Source organism: Apodemus sylvaticus, chromosome 4, assembly GCF_947179515.1.
Source record: "Apodemus sylvaticus chromosome 4, mApoSyl1.1, whole genome shotgun sequence".
Classification (NCBI taxonomy): Eukaryota; Metazoa; Chordata; class Mammalia; order Rodentia; family Muridae; genus Apodemus; species Apodemus sylvaticus.
In genome coordinates, this window is record NC_067475.1 from 56,382,949 (window position 1) to 56,400,345 (window position 17,397).

The following is a 17,397-nucleotide window of genomic DNA, read 5'->3' on the forward strand; positions in this document are numbered from 1 at the left end:
CAAAACAAATCAACAAAACCCAAATCTACCTGAATTGAGGATATTGTGTAGGAGCCCCCAGGACTCTCTGAACCTAGTCAGAGTCAAGTTGCAAAGATTGTTCATGCTCTGAAAGGTTTCCTCTCTTCTCTGAACTCTATCTAGCTCACAGAGTTGCCAGTCTCCCTGGGTTTCTATGTCAGGACCGAGTATGTTCCTGACAGGTGGACTTCCCCTGGTGTGTCTGGAACAAGTCACACTCATGGCTTTCAGGTCAGTGCAGTCGGACGGAGATGAGGGAGTGGAGCCACGTCACTGGCTGCAGAGGGAGAGTCACTTCTCTCTCAGCCACACCCTCTTCGAGATCAGTGAACGTTCTAGAAATAAGCACAGGTTCTTTCTCTAACAAAAGCAGCACCCAAAGCTGGAGCATGAGGGAGGTGGCATGGAGCCGTGGAACGAGGGTCACAATGTAGCTCCTCTTTCCAGGCATGTGTGAAAGGGAGTGGCCTCACAGAGCTTGGTACTGTTTTCATTCTCATAGGGCACACTGACACCAAAGCTCAGTGTCATATCGGTGGGGGGAACAGGGGGTTGAAGGAAGAGATGGGCTTTGATCTGGTTGACTCCTCAGGGGCACAGAGCCTGGCACATGCATATTAGTTGAATTTGTAGATCTAAGGGTATGGATGGCGAAGAAGTCTCCAGACCCTGCTTCTGACTCAAGGAAGGTTGAGAGTTGGCTTACGCTTGTCAGCCAAGTGGAAAAGTGCATTTGAGAAAGAGAGCCTTCACAAAGGATGGGCACTTGGGTGGTTTGGGCAAGTTTGATTTTTTTTTTTAAAGATCAAGTTCTACTACACTGCCCTAAGATGGCCTTGAAAAGTGGAGGCTCAAAGTAATGCCCCCTCCCTTCTTGGGTTTAAGCCTTTCCAGTTGCTGAGAATGACAAATGTTCCTAGTGTGTCTGGGTGGGGTTTTGGCATTTGGAGGTATATTTTGTGTCTTCTTCTTCCCTCCCTCCCTCCCTCCCTCCCTCTCTCCCTCCCTCCCTTGTTCCCTTCCTCTCTCCCTCTCTCCCTTCCTTCCTTCGTCTCCAACCAGAAAACCATAAGAAAGATTTTTTAGAACAATCTCTACCAAGCACCTCTCATTATTCCACTATATTTTTGTTTTCTTTTTGTTTTTTGTTTTTTGTTTTTGTTTTTGTTTTTGTTTTTTCGAGACAGGGTTTCTCTGTGTAGCCCTGGCTGTCCTGGAACTCACTCTGTAGACCAGGCTGGCCTCGAGCTCAGAAATCTGCCTGCCTCTGCCTTCCAAGTGCTGGGATTAAAGGCGTGTGACACCACACCCTGCTCATTCTTCCACTCTATCATACTATAAGCCTCTTCATATATATGATTCACCCGTATTCTTTACGATTTCTGCGTATTGCACTTTTGTCTTATTCTCCTTTTATTTCAGATGCCATGGGGAGGGATGAAGTACTCTGGGTGCTCAGTTCATGTCTTCAGAGTAAGCACGTCTGTGGACGAGTGGATTCCAGGGTAAGAGGACATCAGGCAGAGCATAGAAATGGCTTCTTCGTTCTCAGGAGTTGTGCATTTTGCTGTAAGAATGGAGAGTACACCACGAAGGTCATAGTGAGCATCCTGAAGAATTTTGCTGGCACCTTCAAGCCTCCTCAGTCTGTCCACACCGTCATCCAGGGGCTCTCATTCTCCCCTTGGTTTCCCATGTCCATAGACCTGAAGCCTCCACCCGAGTCTCAGCTTCCCTCCGCGCATTGAGAAGGCTTACTTAGATGGGCAATAAACCAAGCTGTTACACTGACCTTGCATCAGGACGTTTACTTCAGGAAGAATAAATAACCTATTAGCATCTGTAGAGTTAAAAACAATACTTTAAATAAATCTGACAAACGTTTTGTAGGATTTTCATTCAAAGCACCCCCTTCTTCCCGTTCTTTCTGTGTGGCAGAGGTGACTGTGTTCTGAAGATGAGGCCCACTATCCAGAAGTGAGTTCCATGTGTGTGCTTTGGATAGGTCTGGGATATGGAAAGACACTGGAGATGGAAGATGCTGATGGGAAGAAGAGATAGGATGCTGTCCCTCCTAAAAGGCTTGCTGACCTGTGAGAAGATAGAGCGATGTGCACTGGGTGATGGTATTACGATGTTACCTGGCTCAGCATAGGAAGGAGACTGCCCTACCGGGCAGGGTCTTGACTGCTTACAGGCTGGGCTCACTGGGCCACATACTGATGTTGCTGGACCCTCCCTGTGCTGCATGGAGACTGGCCATCATGGAAAAAGGCTTTCTTCTAACTTGAGGAGTCTAGAAGCCTAACTTTCTTCCCCTTTGCCTTTTAGCTTGGTGTGCCCTGAAAAAGATTACTGTCTTAGTCTGTTCTTTTAATCTGGAGCTGCTTCTTCTTTGAGGTGGGGAGAGGCAAGGAAGACCATACCCTCAGATGAGAAAAATCAGGGAGATTTGTAAGAGAATCATAAAAAGAAGTACAGGGACCAAGCTTGATGACCCAGGCCTTTAATCCCAGCATTCAGGAGACAGAGGCAGGAAGAGCACCACAAGTTTGAGGATAGCCTGATCTACACAGCAAGTTCCAGGTTAGCTAAGGCTACACAGAAAGATACTGCCTAAAATAAACCAACACACAAGCAAGCAGCAAGCAGCAAGCAGCAAGCAGCAAGCAGCAAGCAGCAAGCAGCAAGCAGCAAGCAGCAAGCAGCAAGCAGCAAGTCCAGAGGCTAGGCCAAGGGGCTGGACAACCCTTTTTGGGTGACTTAGCATCAATACTCACAGACAGTCCAGGCTTGGCAAATTCTCATTTGCTTTTTACACCTCCAACCTCCCCTGTCTCTCTTGGTAGCAACATTCCTTAATTACTCAGGCCCAAACCCCAGGATGTAGTCTTTGATTAATCCACCTGAACTGGATATTTAATCCCCTTCAAAGAAACAAGTCCATGATCAGACATTGTAATCTTTTATGTGACCCTCCCCCTTCACCCCTTGCAGAAGCAAGAGAGATTAAAAAAAAAAGTCAGGTGTTGTTATGACTTTGTTCAAAATTCAATGGTTTTTCTCACCCTCAGAAACACAGCCAAAGTCCTCCGTGGCCTAGAAGGCTCTCTACCATCTGTCCCCGCATACCTTTCTGACCTCATTTTCAACCACCCTCCCTGTGCTCATTCTGCTGGGCCAGCTGCTTCCTTGTTGGTCCTCAAATGGCAGAAAGCACAGAGACGACAGCATTGAGCTGTCCCCATTGTCCAGAGGGTTTTACCTCAGCCTTAAGTCTCCACTCCTTTAAGGGTCCTTTTTTGCACTTCATCTCCACATTACCCGTCAGCCCTGTGCCTGGCACGCAGGAAGCACGTGCTGACCTGCGTGCAGTAGTAACCTGGCCCGTGCTATCTGCCTTTGGGTATGAAATCTGCTTCTATTGCCCTTAACAGTTCATCTGCAAAAGCATGCACCCCTTCCTCTAAGCGATGGAAATCACCCCAAGCATACCAAGTCGCCTAGATGTGCACCGGAGGAAGCCACACACACAGCGCTGCAGACTGCTCCAGACGAGGCTGTGGCAACCTGCGGTCCCTGAAGCTGTCCTAACACCCACGCACTGTACCTGGAGAGAAGAAGAGCTGCAAGCTGCAGGCTTGAGTTTCTGAACCAACTGCACCGCCCCTCCCCCTGCTCACACACCCCTCAAACAGTATCTTGGGGGATTTAGTTTTTTTTTTAAAGGGGAAGGTGAGATTTTTGAGAGTTTAAAATGAGCTTTCCCACCTAGCTGTCAAGCCCCAAACCCCAGCACCTCCAGTCACCTGAGGTCACATCTCTTATGACACTCTCCCCCCTTCCCTAGTCTAAAAATACAGAATCTAGAGACTGATGTTTCAGTGAAGTTAAATAGCACCCACCCTTGCTCTGGTCTTTCCTGGAACAACATTCTCAGCCTTCCTAAAATTACGGGACCTAGCCAAGGAGCCACTGTACCTTGTATAGCAAAAACCAGTCAGCTATGCGAGCTTCAGGGAGGGAGCAGGGAGGGGGAGGGGGAGGATATCAGGCACTAACTTGGGGTGTAACTAGGGCTGGGGTCACCTATCAGTCTTTGCCTCCAAGCAAATTTGACAACTCTGGCTTCTCTGGCCCTGACCTCACATATCCATGTTTCTCCTTCTAGGCCCTCCTCCTCCTTCCCTTCCCTGTGGTCCCTGTGCACTCAGACCAGCCTCGAAGGCCCTCAGCACTGAGCAATGTATTAAGGATCACTTCAGAGATCCTGGGTTTGCCTAATTATCACAGACACGAGAAGCTCAGTCCTCATTACTCCCTGTCCCTCCCCTGCGCCCAAAGCCCGCTCCCCCAGTCTCTTCTTGTACTTTGTCCCACTGTGATTGATGACCTGACTTTTCTATCCTTTCTCAGGGGCAGCCAGCTATGGAAAATCCGCCACTGGACAGAAAGGATGGTAAGAGGTGAGGGCAGGGTGAGACGGGGGCAGGGCATCAGTTGTGTGAGCTGTGGATCTGATAGGAGAGGCAAGTGAGCAGGGCTAACTCAAGGTACTGAATGAAGGGGAAGGAGTCAGTCTTGGAGATCCTCAGCCCCTCATCCAGCTCAAGCCTCTTCACTTCAGGCTCGAAGCTCCTTTTAAAATAGCCTCCCGCTGAGCACCGAGGTTTTCTAGGTAGCAGATCTTTTTGCCTGCAAAAGTGTTTTTGTTATGCAGTGAAGAGTGTGGCTGTGTCCTGCTAACCATGTGGCCATCTATCACAGCCATCATAGCTTCTGGCCAGTGTGAAATGGCGTATGTGCCTCATTAACATGAGAATTCAGCCCACAGTAAAGCCACTCAGCATTTTATTTTGTCTGGGCAGCCTTGTCAAAAGGAAAGGTGTAACTTTTCCTCAGGCTTTTAGCATTCTAAAATCGTGAAAGCATTCATTACTGTCCCTTTGGGCATTCAGTCTTCTGGGACTCTTGGGTTTAGATATTGGCTTGGGTGTCTGACTTGCTCAATCCTGCTACGTCTGCTCCTCAGCTGTACAATGGCTCATTAACTAATATTTTAAATGTTTCCATAAAGCATGGGTTTTAGGGTTAAATTTAACTGCAATCCACCAGCTATATAAAGCATTGACTCCATAAAGTGTGGGGGACTGTGGAGTAAAGATTGTGTGGACAGCCCGATTACATCTCCATCGAAAGCAACAATGGGCCTGATTCCTAGCAAGCTCAGAGAAAGGTGGTTTAACAAGCCCTCTAAAAGCTGTGAGATTAGATTACATTGTAGAAACAAACACCAACCAAATAAACAACAAAAAGCCACAGCAAAACAACCAATCCATCAAGTAAGGGTTCTTGAAATTGATCAGATACAAATAATCTATTAAGACTGTTAATAAAAATTTGTTGCATATGTAGTGAGAATGTGGGAGTTTATGGTGCTCCCCTGCTTAGAACGGCTTCCTCTCCTCCAAGCTAGGGTGAGTCAGTAGGGCTACAGGATCCCTCAGAGGACATTGACTTGGTTTGGAGAAGAGGACAAAAGTCCCACCCGAGTACAGTTTTCAGTACACGAGCAAACTTGATACAAAACAAATGGACGCGCTCTCAGCCTTGCCAGCCTGTAGGCGTGAGGCTGTGGGTGGGAGCTGAGTCCATGGCTTATCCAGCAGCCTGACAGGAATCTGGAAATAAAGAGAGCCTCAAAGGGAGTAAGTATTCCTTCCACACATACGTGACTGTCCTCATTTCCTTGAGGACCTGGTGGAAATTGAAAGCTGACCCAATCCCGATCCACTGTTAGTAGAAATCTGACTCAAGGTTTCAAAGGCTAAAAGTCATCATCACTTTGGCCGGGAGAGAAGTCACCTATGGGTTACACCTTTGGGCGTGACAGTAAGAGTGCTTCCGGAAGAGGTTTACACACCCAGGAGTACACCCCCAGCATGTGCCCTGCACCATCCTGTGTTTCAGAGCTGAGCAATAAGAGTCAGCTCTTTTGCTTTCTGACCTTGGGGGCGATGTAACTGCTGCCTCACACTCCTCCGTGATATTCCCCGCCTTAGCAGACTGTATCCCTTCACACCATGAGCCCAACGGACTTCTTCCTTTTCCCAGTTGCTTTTGATAGATACTCTTCCACAGCATAGTAATGAGGAAATTACTTGAAGTAATTGAACCCAACTTGAAGTGCTTGAGCCCAACTTCTGAGACATTGTCTGGCTATTCTGCGGAAACAAGGACCTTCTCCAAGGTAAGTCTGAAAAAAAGGTTAAAAAACATAAAAACAAAAAACAACAACAACAACAACAAAAAAAACCGACCTGAAAAAATTGAACAGACACATTGGTAGCAGCAGTGCTGCACAAAGAAGACGCACAGCCACAGGTTAAGTTGAGACAAATTATGTGAAAAGTCAAACCAAACAGAAAACAAGCAGTAACTCTCAGACTGTTAAACGGGAATTTAACTGGTTAATTGGCTTATCTTCCTTGAGTGGCAATTTGGCAATAGTTTTCTTTTTTTCTTTTTTTAAATTGGATATTTTCTCTATTTACATTTCAAATGTTATCCCCTTTCCTCATTTCACCCTCAGAAAACCCCTATCCCATCTCCCCCCCCCCCCCCACTGTCTTACCCACTCCTGCTTCCCTGACCTGGCATTCCCCTACCCTGGGACAATGATTGGCAATAGTTTTCAAAACTACAAATATACATAAGTGTGTGTGTGTGTGTGTGTGTATGGTTTGAATATGCTTGGCCCATGGGAAGTGGTACTATAAGGAGGTGGCCTTGTTGGAGGAAGTCACTGTGTAGGCCGACCTTGAGGACTCCTAGTGCTCAAGCTTTGCCCAGGGCAGAAAAGAACCTTCTTCTGCCTGGGGAGGACAGTTTCCACCTGGCTGGCCTTTGGATCAAGATGTAGAACTCTTGGCAATTCCAGTGCCATGTCTGTCTAGACGCTGCCATGCTTCCCACTGTGATATGGACTGAGCCTCTTAGAGTGTAAGCCAGCCTCAATTAAATGTTGTCCTTTATAAGAGTTACCTTAGTTATGGTGCCTCTTCACAGCAATGAAGTCCTAACTAAGACAATCCTGTTTTGTTTTGTTTTATTTTTAGAAATGTATCCTATGAATTCAGTTGAGTATATCTAAGTGGCAATATGCCCAAGATCTTTGTTGTACAATGTTCTGTAATAAAAAAAAAAACTGAACACAATTCCAGTGTCCATCAATGAGCAGCTCATAAACTATGTTATGCTGAATTGCATCTATGCAAATGAATTAACTGCTGGATGTATGACTCAGCGGGTGAAGGTATTAGCCATGCAAGCCAGACCTGAGTTCAATTCATAGACCCAATAGAAAAGAGTCAGATGTAGTGCTGGGCAGCTGTAATTTCAGCATTCTCTATGACAAGATGGGAGGCAGAGGCAAGACACTCTCAAAGAGGTTCTGGCCTGGGTGCTCCAAGGCTAACTAGCCTCAGTTATTCAGTACAGCAGCCTCAACAAGAAGAGTCTCTTGCCTCAATCAGGTGGATAATGAAAATCACCTCTCAGAAGCTGTCCTCTGACCTCCATGTCTGTGCCATGACATGTGTATGCCAATTATGTATGTGCACACACACATAATAAAGATAATATAAAAAGAATTAAAAATTAAGAATATTTCTGTTTTATATAGGAAAAAAATTCTGGACATATTATAAAGTAAATAAAAGGAACACAAAGACAATGTTTAGTATGTCACTTTTGTGGCATAAAAAAATCAGGATGAAAAAATTATATGATTATATCTGCATAAAAATATACTAGAATAATACATAAGAATAAATCTCAGTCGTTCCCTGCAGGGACTATGGAGTGGGGGTAGGGTGTGATGAAACATCTCAACACGTTCTAAAAACTGTTATTTTTATTTTAATCTGTGTAAAATATTACTATTCAAAACAAAATTTAAAAGAGTTCTTCATGAGCAGATGTTCAGAAGTACATATACATACACATGCATGTGCATGCCTGCCCCCACCCAGAGAAATATCCTTTCCATTTTTTATGGGATCAAGTAAAAACTCCCCAAGGTGGTTAGTTGGGATTTTAGGTATCAAATGGGCCAGGCTTTTTCTGACTACCCAAGAAAACCATGTGCGTTTTTGACCTTTCTATCTCTCTGCCTGGACCATTCCCTTTTTGCTACTTAATACATTTCAAGACCTTCTTTCTGCTTCTCTTGTGAAGTTTATAGTAAGGAGTGTGGTGTTAATGATGATAGTAATATCACAGATTACCTGTGTGCTACTACTTCATAAAATGCCTCTTGCATTGAATCTAATGGTCCCATGCACTACATGAAAGAAAAGTCACACACACACACACACACACACACACACACACACACATACACACACACACACACAAGGAACTGAGGCCAGAGGAGGTAACTCCAATGGTACAGCATGAGATCTTGATGTTTGGAGTCCCAGAAGTTTGGCCTAGAGTTCCACCTCAGCTCCTTTCTGGCTCTGTGACCCTGAGGAGTCTCATCATCTCAGAACCCTTAACCTAATCATCACTAATGTGGTAACAATAAAAATGGCTCCCACATGAGGCTGCTCATAATCAAGGAGGCTCAGGAAGGAAAACTGCACAGTCAGTGCTCAGTGATTGGGTAGGCAGAAAGTTCTGGTGTTTCTAGATCCTTCTTACTGCCTGTAATGAAGTATTCCTCCTTTGAAATGCAAAGGGCCAACTACCTAAGGCTCTTGAGTCACTAACACCATGTCAAGCGAGGTCATATCATCCTCATCTCTCTCAATTGTCTTTATTTTCATAGCTAGATCACAAGTTTTCCAGAGATAGGATCAGCTCCTGGGACTGTCTGTAACCTTCATTGGATTTGGTTCTCAATATGCTCAACAGCTATCTATTGCTTAACTAAGTCCTGGAGCAAAAGAGTATGAAAGGAACATAAAAACAAACAAACAAAATGACAACAAAACCCAAACAACCATGCAACTAAGCAACCAAGCAACCAATCAACCAACCAACCAATCAACTAACCTACCAACTAACCAACCAAACTAAAACAACAACAACAAAATCCATCCAGAGAAGAAATCTAAAATATATAGAAATCTCTTTATATAGGAAAAAGTTCTAGACATGATATGTCTGGAGGCCAATTTAATTATAAAAACCAAGCATGCCAAGCTTGTATTGAGGAAGTGAGAGGGGCAGAAGCTCATATGATGTGGACAGGAAGTGAAATAACAAGAGGAAGATGTGGGGCAAGAGTATTGAAAGTCATGTAATGTGATTATGAAAATATTCATATTTAGAGGAAACACTCGGAGGCAATACTGAGTCTATCTATCTATCTATCTATCTATCTATCTATCTATCTATCTATCTATCTGTCTGTCTGTCTGTCTGTCTGTCTGTCTGTCTGTCTGTCTGCCTATGGAATGGATGATTGAGACGAAGTTAAAAAGCCCCTAACTTCCAAGTGTCTTAGGCAGTTTGGGAGGGACAAGGCACTATGCATGAGTCATGAAAGCCAGTGGTAAGTCAGTTCCCTATTCTGGTGTACGCTGGCCGTCTTTGGATTTGAGATTAATTTCCACTTAGAACTTTTAAAACAGAAGGAGCCGCAGGAAGGAGTCTGTAGTCAAGAGGGTGGAGAGGGAAGTGTTCTCCATTCTCTTCCATGGTCACCTCAGAAATTCCACACATGTCTGAAGTTTGCCCTCCACATTCCTGTTCACTGGTTTCTACTCAGGACATGTTTTCTATGGGAGGCATGAGAGAGACTGCCTCTTCTTTCCCCAGACTATTAACTTCTTGAGAGCAGAAACCCAAATCACTGCTGCTTGTTGAGGGCCTGACAGAACAGATGGTCCATAAATATTTGTTGACTGAGGTCTTTCTGTAGAGAACTGGACAAAAGGCAATGACTTTGAAGAGGTTTTATTAGGTGTCCTATTGTGTGTGGATCTTTCACCATGCCCTGGTCTTTTACATCCTATCCCTGAGTATGCATCATTCTACATCCTAACCACAAGGATTCACCTGCACATGGTAGATCTCTCCCTTCCGGGCACACTTTCAAGAGCAGAGCCTGACTGCTTGTGTTTAAAGTAGGAGCAAAGTCAATGCTAAGTGGTTATTTACTTAGTAACCTGACATAAAAGTCATCATGCTGTGGACAGCTTCAAACCTCAACAGAGTTGATTCTCCTGGGGGTCAGGAGTGGGCTCTTTGAAGTCAGAATGAGTTCTTTACAACAGACTTGATGTATGTTTTAAAAACAAAATTAAGAGTTGATCTATCTCTTGGTAAGCCTGTGAGGACCTTCAAGGGTGGCTTCCAGATATGTCTGCAATTTGTTTTCTTAAGGGAATTAAAAAATTCTTAGTGCCCAGGACAATTTTCATATCAATTAAGCTAAAATGACTAGGAGGAAGAGCCAGACATTGGTGATGTCCTGAAGTTCCCCACGATCCTAAGAAATCCTTGGTGACCTCAGGATCCTGAGTGATCATCAACCAGAGATTTCTAGAGACCTCCCATGGTCTCAAGGTCTTCTAGCCACAAGATTTCCCCATGAACAGTCAATTTTGGGAACCATTGCTTTGGAAAAAACATTATGGAAGTTGAGTAAGGCTCCCCAAATCACAAGATTATCAGAGACACCTAAGCCTACACCATGATGTGAGTGGAGTTTTAACTACAGAACATCTGTAAAACTGAAGCATCTGGTGTGAGGGCTGGGATGTGTTCAGGTGCTTCAGTGTCTGTGGATGCTCCTGAGCATCTGCTCTTCAGCACAAAACCTTTCTCCTTCTTCTGTGATTCAATCAGTATTGCAGTTATTTGTTGCCAACTCAAAGGCTTGGACCACAATGGAAGTGAGTGTCCTGATCCACAGTAGATGAATGACATGATTGTTATTTAAGTGTCTATGCATTTGTGTGACAGGTTTTCCTGGGAGAAGCCACACACACACACACACACACACACACACACACACACACACACACACACAATCTATTCACCCCAGATAAAAGTATAGATACCACCAAAGTTCAACTTGTGGGACCAATGAATTTTACCAGGGTCAGTTACAGGAGGTGTGGCGTTACCTACCTGGGCAGAAATAACTCAAAGACAGCTATACTACCAAAGCCTACCCCAGCATAGGAGACAGCTTACAATAGCTGGAAACCTGGAGCACGCTACACAGCCTGTGGGCAGTGTAACGGCTTGGAGAATGTCCTTTCCAGGTGCCTTCCAGGTAGCTGGTCTTTTGTTTCCTCTAGGCAGTTTGATTGGTCTCTGATTCTTTCAAGCTGCTTAGTTGGTTCCTACTTTTTCCAGGCTTGTCTGAGAATAGCTCACAGTGGACTTTACTCCTTATACACTCTTGGGGAGAGAAGAGCCCAGTGAATCTGCTCAGTTTCAGGGACTTCCTAAAGACATTTTTGAGCTATTTACTTCCTGTCTTAACAGGCTTCCCTGCAGGATGGAATGCTTCACCTCCTCTTAGAACATTCCATTGTTTCCTCTCCTAGTAAAACATCCAGTACCACAAATTTCCTGTTGTTTCACTTTTCCTTTATATCCAGTATCTTACAACTTTCCCTTTAACGGTCATAGATCCTGCCAAGAGGAAACTACTATATAACACCATAAGGTCACTCATTAGTTCATGCATTAGTTCAATAGAATATGGTAATCACAGAAAGATATGACAATTGAAAAGTACTTAGGAGGAAAGAAAAGAAAAAAAATTCCCCCCACACAAAAAGGATTAAAAGTAGAAAAAGTCAAAGTTGAAGGAGAAAAAAATTATATTTATTTCTATTCATGTAGTTCAGGGGTCCATGCTTTTATAACCCTACAGACTAGACAGTTAACTTCTCTAAGTACCATGTACTTTACTCTTTCCTGCTAGGACATCTATTACAAAAGACCAATTTTTACACCATCACCTGAATATCTCTTTCTTCTCCCAAGTTTTTGTTTCTGGTAGAGCAAATTCTCCTCAGGGATGCAGCCCAACATATTATAGATACTTGATAAATATTTAAAAAGTGATTTGATGATTTCTAATGGTTTCTAGTTTCTTCTGTTAAAACATCATCTTCATTTGGAGTTGCTATGAGGAAAAGATTCAGTGAACTATAAAAGCATCTAGTGCATGGCACACAGGTAATATTTTAAAATCCAGTGCTATGATAGAGAAAACAACACACACAAGTATCTGTCCTGCTCTATTTTGTTTTGCTATGTGTTGGGGGAAAGAGGGCAGTCTAATGTGCAATATATTGTACCTTTTTAAAAAAGGGTTGGAGAATTCAAGAGATGCTATCAACTTCCTGGACACCCTTCTTCCAAATCATAGGAACTCCAACATCCACTTGCCACTATCTGACCACACACCAGGCAGCCAGACTGACCCATTAAGACTCATATTCCAATCAACCACCAGATGGCAACATAGACACCACTGACCGACTGGCCAAAAAACCAGCCAAGGTATTTTCAGGGTCTCTGAAAAAAACACGGGGAAGAAAGGCTCTTAGCACTCGGACACAAGCCTTGTTATTCTGCTTGAAGATTATGTAATGCTTTGACATAGGCGTCTTCATTTCTATTTCCAACCACTAGTTAAGCCCTACCCTAGGGTCACCCCAACACTGAAGGGTCCTCATCCAGCATCTTTGTCGGAACATTTGGGGTGCTCTTCCTTTTGAGACTATTCTCTTAAAGACACCCCCCCCCCAATTGCTTTGGTGGAAGCTCAGAATTTCTTGTGTAACCTTGAAGCTGCCCTCCCCACCTAAACTTGAATCCTTATTCTTGTTCACCCCAACAGTGGCAAGGATTTGCCTTCTCTCCTGACTTGGCTCATGTCAAGTTCACACATTCACGCTCATGCTCACTGTCTCCCTGTTCCCTCACCACCACAAAGAAAACCCCCAGCAGAAAGGTTTACAGTTTGACTCCGGATGAGGTCTAACTCCCCCTCCTCCTGAAAGCTTTCTTTCTTGGTAAGTACTTACAGCTAAGTTTCAGGTTTCAGGGGATCTGCATAATACTTTACCAGAACTCTTCAGGGGTTTCCAGTCACACAAGCAAGGGAGGGAATAAATAGAACACGTGCTTTTTTTGTCCTTTCTAACTCCATGGCTGTACCCCACCTACACTTTCATATTCTTATTGATGGGCGTACGGGAGAAAGAAGCAAGTGTATAAACGAGGAATGTGACATTCCTTGGCTCTGGGGTTCCCTGGTGAACAGGAAATGAAGAAGGGCACTGACAAAGCCAAACACCCCAGAGAAATTTTTTTTTTTGAAATGCAGAAACTTTTGAGACTTATTGGAAAAACACAGTTCCTCCCTCCCTCCCTCTCTCCCTCCCTTCTTCCCTCCCTCCTTCCCTCTCTCCCTCCCTCCCTCCCTTCCTTCTTTCCTTCCTTCCTTCCTTCCTTCCTTCCTTCCTTCCTTCCTTCCTTCCTTCCTTCCTTCCTTCCTTCCTTCCTTCCTTCCTTCCTCTACCCACATGCGTATTGAGCACTACTAGCCTGTGGATACTGGTTACCCAAACAAAGTTAAGACAAAGTGCCACTCTTCAGGACTTACTGGGTGAGACAGGCCAGTATCTAGTCGGTATGGCTCAGAAGTGTAGACTGTAGTGAGGGCATGCAGCGAGGGGAGGTGTGCACTGGTTTTTGCAATGGGCTTAGGAGCACTGAAGGACTAGGAGGAGCTGGTGAGCCATGCACAGTTAGGAAGAAAAGCCATCATTATGAAAACATGGAGGGACATCAGTGAAGGAATTCATTACAATTGGAGCAAAATTGGGGAAGGATGAAGGGAGAGGATGGAGAGCGTAGGAGAGCCAGCTCTTCAGGATCAGCAGGGAAGGTTCTCCTAAGGTTGGTTGGACTTTCCTTTGGTGGCAGGGAAATTTTAAAGAGATTAAACAGGTGAGAGTCGTGATTGATTTTTCTTAGCAGCTGGGGAGCATGTGGCTCTAGTTGTTAGGGATTAGGAGTTATACAAATTCCTGATAGGCAGACAAACAGGGAGAGCAGACCAAAGATAGATAACAAAGATAGGAAACTTTTGGCTTTTCCCTTACTCTTTGGACATAGGACAGAGGCCTGTTATGCTTATTCTCCTGCCAGTAAGGCACACCAGAAGGCTTACTAGTTGGACAACTTCAAGACTGGGTCCAGGAAACACTTTTACCCAATGCTGTTGGCTCACTCATCATCTTCTTCTCTGTCTTTGTTCAAACTGACCAACCGTAGATTAGGGAAAGAAGACCTTGAAGCCTCCCCCAGGTCACTATGAGGGGCCGTTTTCAGGCTCCAGAGTTCCCTTTCTGCTTTGCAACGGGTTTTCCTCTCTGTGCCTTGCTGATGCCTTCTCCATCCCTAGGAAGTATTTCTTCCTAGGGATGAAGAAATCTGTGTTTGAGATTTTTCCTGCTGAGAGTTGTTTCACTCAAGATTTTCTATGCACTTTAATTCTTTAACTGGCAGAGAAAATAAACCTGATTAAGACTCCTGGATTGTCAAAACAGCCCTGAGATTTCACCTCACACCAGTCAGAATGGCTAAAATCAAAAACTCAGGAGAAAACAGGTGCTGGCGAGGATGTGGAGAAAGAGGAACACTCCTCCACTGCTGGTGGGGTTGCAAGCTGGTACTACCACTCTGGAAATCAGTCTGGTGGTTTCTCAGAAAACTGGGAATGATACTTCTGGAGGACCCTGCTATACCACTCCTGGGCATATACCCAGAGGATTCCCCAGCATGTAATAAGGATACATGCTCCACTATGTTCATAACAGTTCTATTTATAATAGCCAGAAGCTGGAAAGCACACAGATGTCCCCCAGCGGAGGAATGGATACAGAAAATGTGGTATATATACACAATGGAGTACTATTCAGCCATTAGAAACAATGAATTCATGAAATTCTTAGACCAAATGGTTGGAGCTGGAGAACATGATCCTAAGTGAGGTAGCCCAGTCTCAAAAGATCAATCATGGTATGCACTCACTGATAAGCAGATATTAGCCTAGAAGCTTGGAATACCCAAGACACAATTCACATATCAAGAAGAAGTAAGGAGAAGTTCCTGGTCCAGGAAAGGCTCAGTGCAGCAGTGTAGGGGAATACCAGGACAGGGAAGTGGGAAGAGTTAGATTGGGGAACAAGGAGAGGGAAGAGGGCTTATGGGACTTTCGGGGAGGGGGGGATCCAGGAAAGGGAAAATCACTTGAAAAGTAAATAAAGAATATATTGAATAAAAAAAAGACTGCTAGATTGTAACATTTGGATGGGCAAAAGGTTAATACTGGAGGTTGGGAACTTTTTGTGGTGGTCCAGGCAGAGACCAGGGTATTAGCTGAGAAGAGAGCACAGAGACAGCCTCTAGGCTCTTGAATCCATGCAGACTGATGGGGCCTGGGACTTGGTGGGCTCCATGATTGGAAAATTCAGAGGGATTCTGATATTCCTGCCTACCGCTCAGGACAGGCCTAGGCTGGATCTGCAGGGAGATCTGGAGGGCAGCGCAGACAATGTTTCTGTGGGATGAACTTAATTAAGGCCTAGGAACTAACCAAAGGGAAGAGAAAGACTTGAGAACATATCAGGGCTAGGAAGAGAAGACGATGCCAAAGGGAAAGAAAGGATGGGCAAGAGGAGAAACTTCGGAGGGAGGGATGTGGTCCTTCAGGTGGTGCTTTGCTGGAGTAGAGTAAACGGTTATATGAGTTAGACACCTAGCAAGAAAACACTTCAAGCAATGACCGAAGACTCTAAAATATCTTTTTACAGGAATGGGAGCAGGCAGAGGCTGGCAGTCTGGGAGCTGAGAGTGTTCTGTGTGAGGAGGCCATCAGCAAGGTACCAGCTATCAAGTATGTGGGGCATGAGAAGCAGGAAAGCCGAAAGGCTGGGGTGCAGGTGGGTTATACAGGATTGTATAATTTTCAAGGAGTCATATGACCGGATCCTGACTTGGCTAGTTGCAGGCATGAGGCCCTGGAGTGTTTCTAAAGGCCTCTGCCTTCCTACTTCAGCCCATCCTCCTTTTCTGTGTCTCAGCGTCAACAGCCCAAGGTCCCTTCTGATGGCATTCCAGCCCCTCCTGCTGATGAGTACAGTCGTCAGAGCTGCAGAAGAAATGCTGAGCCCCATGTGCGAAGTGACTTAGACTCAGCCTGACAGAACTGTGGAACACAGAAAGCTTTTTAGTCCAGAGTCCCCGTTATCTAACCACCCTGACGTTTTGCTATGTTGCAATTGAAGAATGAGTGCACAGCTCTGAGAGGAGGCCTTGTTATATTCTAGATGCTTAAGAGTGAGCAGGAGATGCTTTGGGAAGCTGCTTGATCTAGGTCAGCCTTTGGCTAACCGAGTTAGAATGATTTGACTAAGGGACAGCTTGTGAGGAAGTGACCATGTCAAAATGGAATAAGTCTAATGTATGTATTCTTTCTCTTCTAACTCTTACCAACAGCCCAATTATAATAAGCATAGATGTTATAGCTCATAAAAGCTAACTTTTCTCTTAGTTAGGGTTTCATTGTTGTAAAGAGACACCATAACTCATATAAAGGCAACCATTTAATTGGGAGTGGCTTACATTTTCAGAGCGGTTTAGTCCATAACACTCACAGTGGGAAACACGGCAGTGTGCAGACAGATGCGACGCTGGAAGAGCCAGGAGTTCTGCATCTTGATCCAAAGACAGCCAGGAGGAGACTCTTTTCTGCACTGCGCAGAGCTTGAACACTAGGAGACATCAAAGCCAGCCTCCACAGTGACACACTTCCTCAAACAAGGCCACATGTATTCCAACAAGCCACACCTCTTAATAGTGCCATTTCCTGTGGGCCAAGTCTATTCAAACCACCATACCTTATCAGATTATTTTTTTATTATCTTGATTTAAAAAACAACATGTTCACCACACGCTCCTAGGGAATCCCTACCATGTTCTACCAGCCTCATCTTCCACTGTGAATAATTGGGGTTGAAGCACAGTGTTGGATTTTAAGCACTGCAAGTTACACCTCCATAATTTGCTGGAAGAGTACTATGTGGGGAGTTACAGGGAACATTGCAGGTGCTTTCTGGGTCTGCTATGGTGTTGATATGAGGATATACCCTTGAATGTGCACAGATGTTATACTTCTGTATGATATGAGGAGTGTGCTTTTTAGGACAGCGTTGTCTGTGTTCTGGCCTACCCTGACCCTGCAAGTTTGGTTGTCTATAAGGTTTTACTTATCTTTATATGTTGAATGTAGGGCATCTCTAGTGGGTGGCTTATCTTCTTCATTGCCCT

General features: G+C 44.6%; 1 long non-coding RNA gene across 2 annotated transcripts; it reads right to left on the reverse strand.

Annotated features, from left to right (window-relative positions):
* Positions 1 to 1,409: 1,409 nt before the first annotated feature.
* On the reverse strand, positions 1,410 to 16,857 carry LOC127682138 (uncharacterized). Of its 2 annotated transcripts, XR_007977356.1 has the most exons (4): positions 16,693 to 16,857; positions 6,029 to 6,277; positions 1,814 to 1,861; positions 1,410 to 1,588 (listed from the first exon to the last, which is right to left on the reverse strand). It is a non-coding gene; the product is annotated as an uncharacterized LOC127682138 (long non-coding RNA). The 2 variants fall into 2 exon arrangements; XR_007977357.1 differs by lacking the exon at positions 6,029 to 6,277.
* Between the last annotated feature and the right edge of the window lie 540 nt (positions 16,858 to 17,397).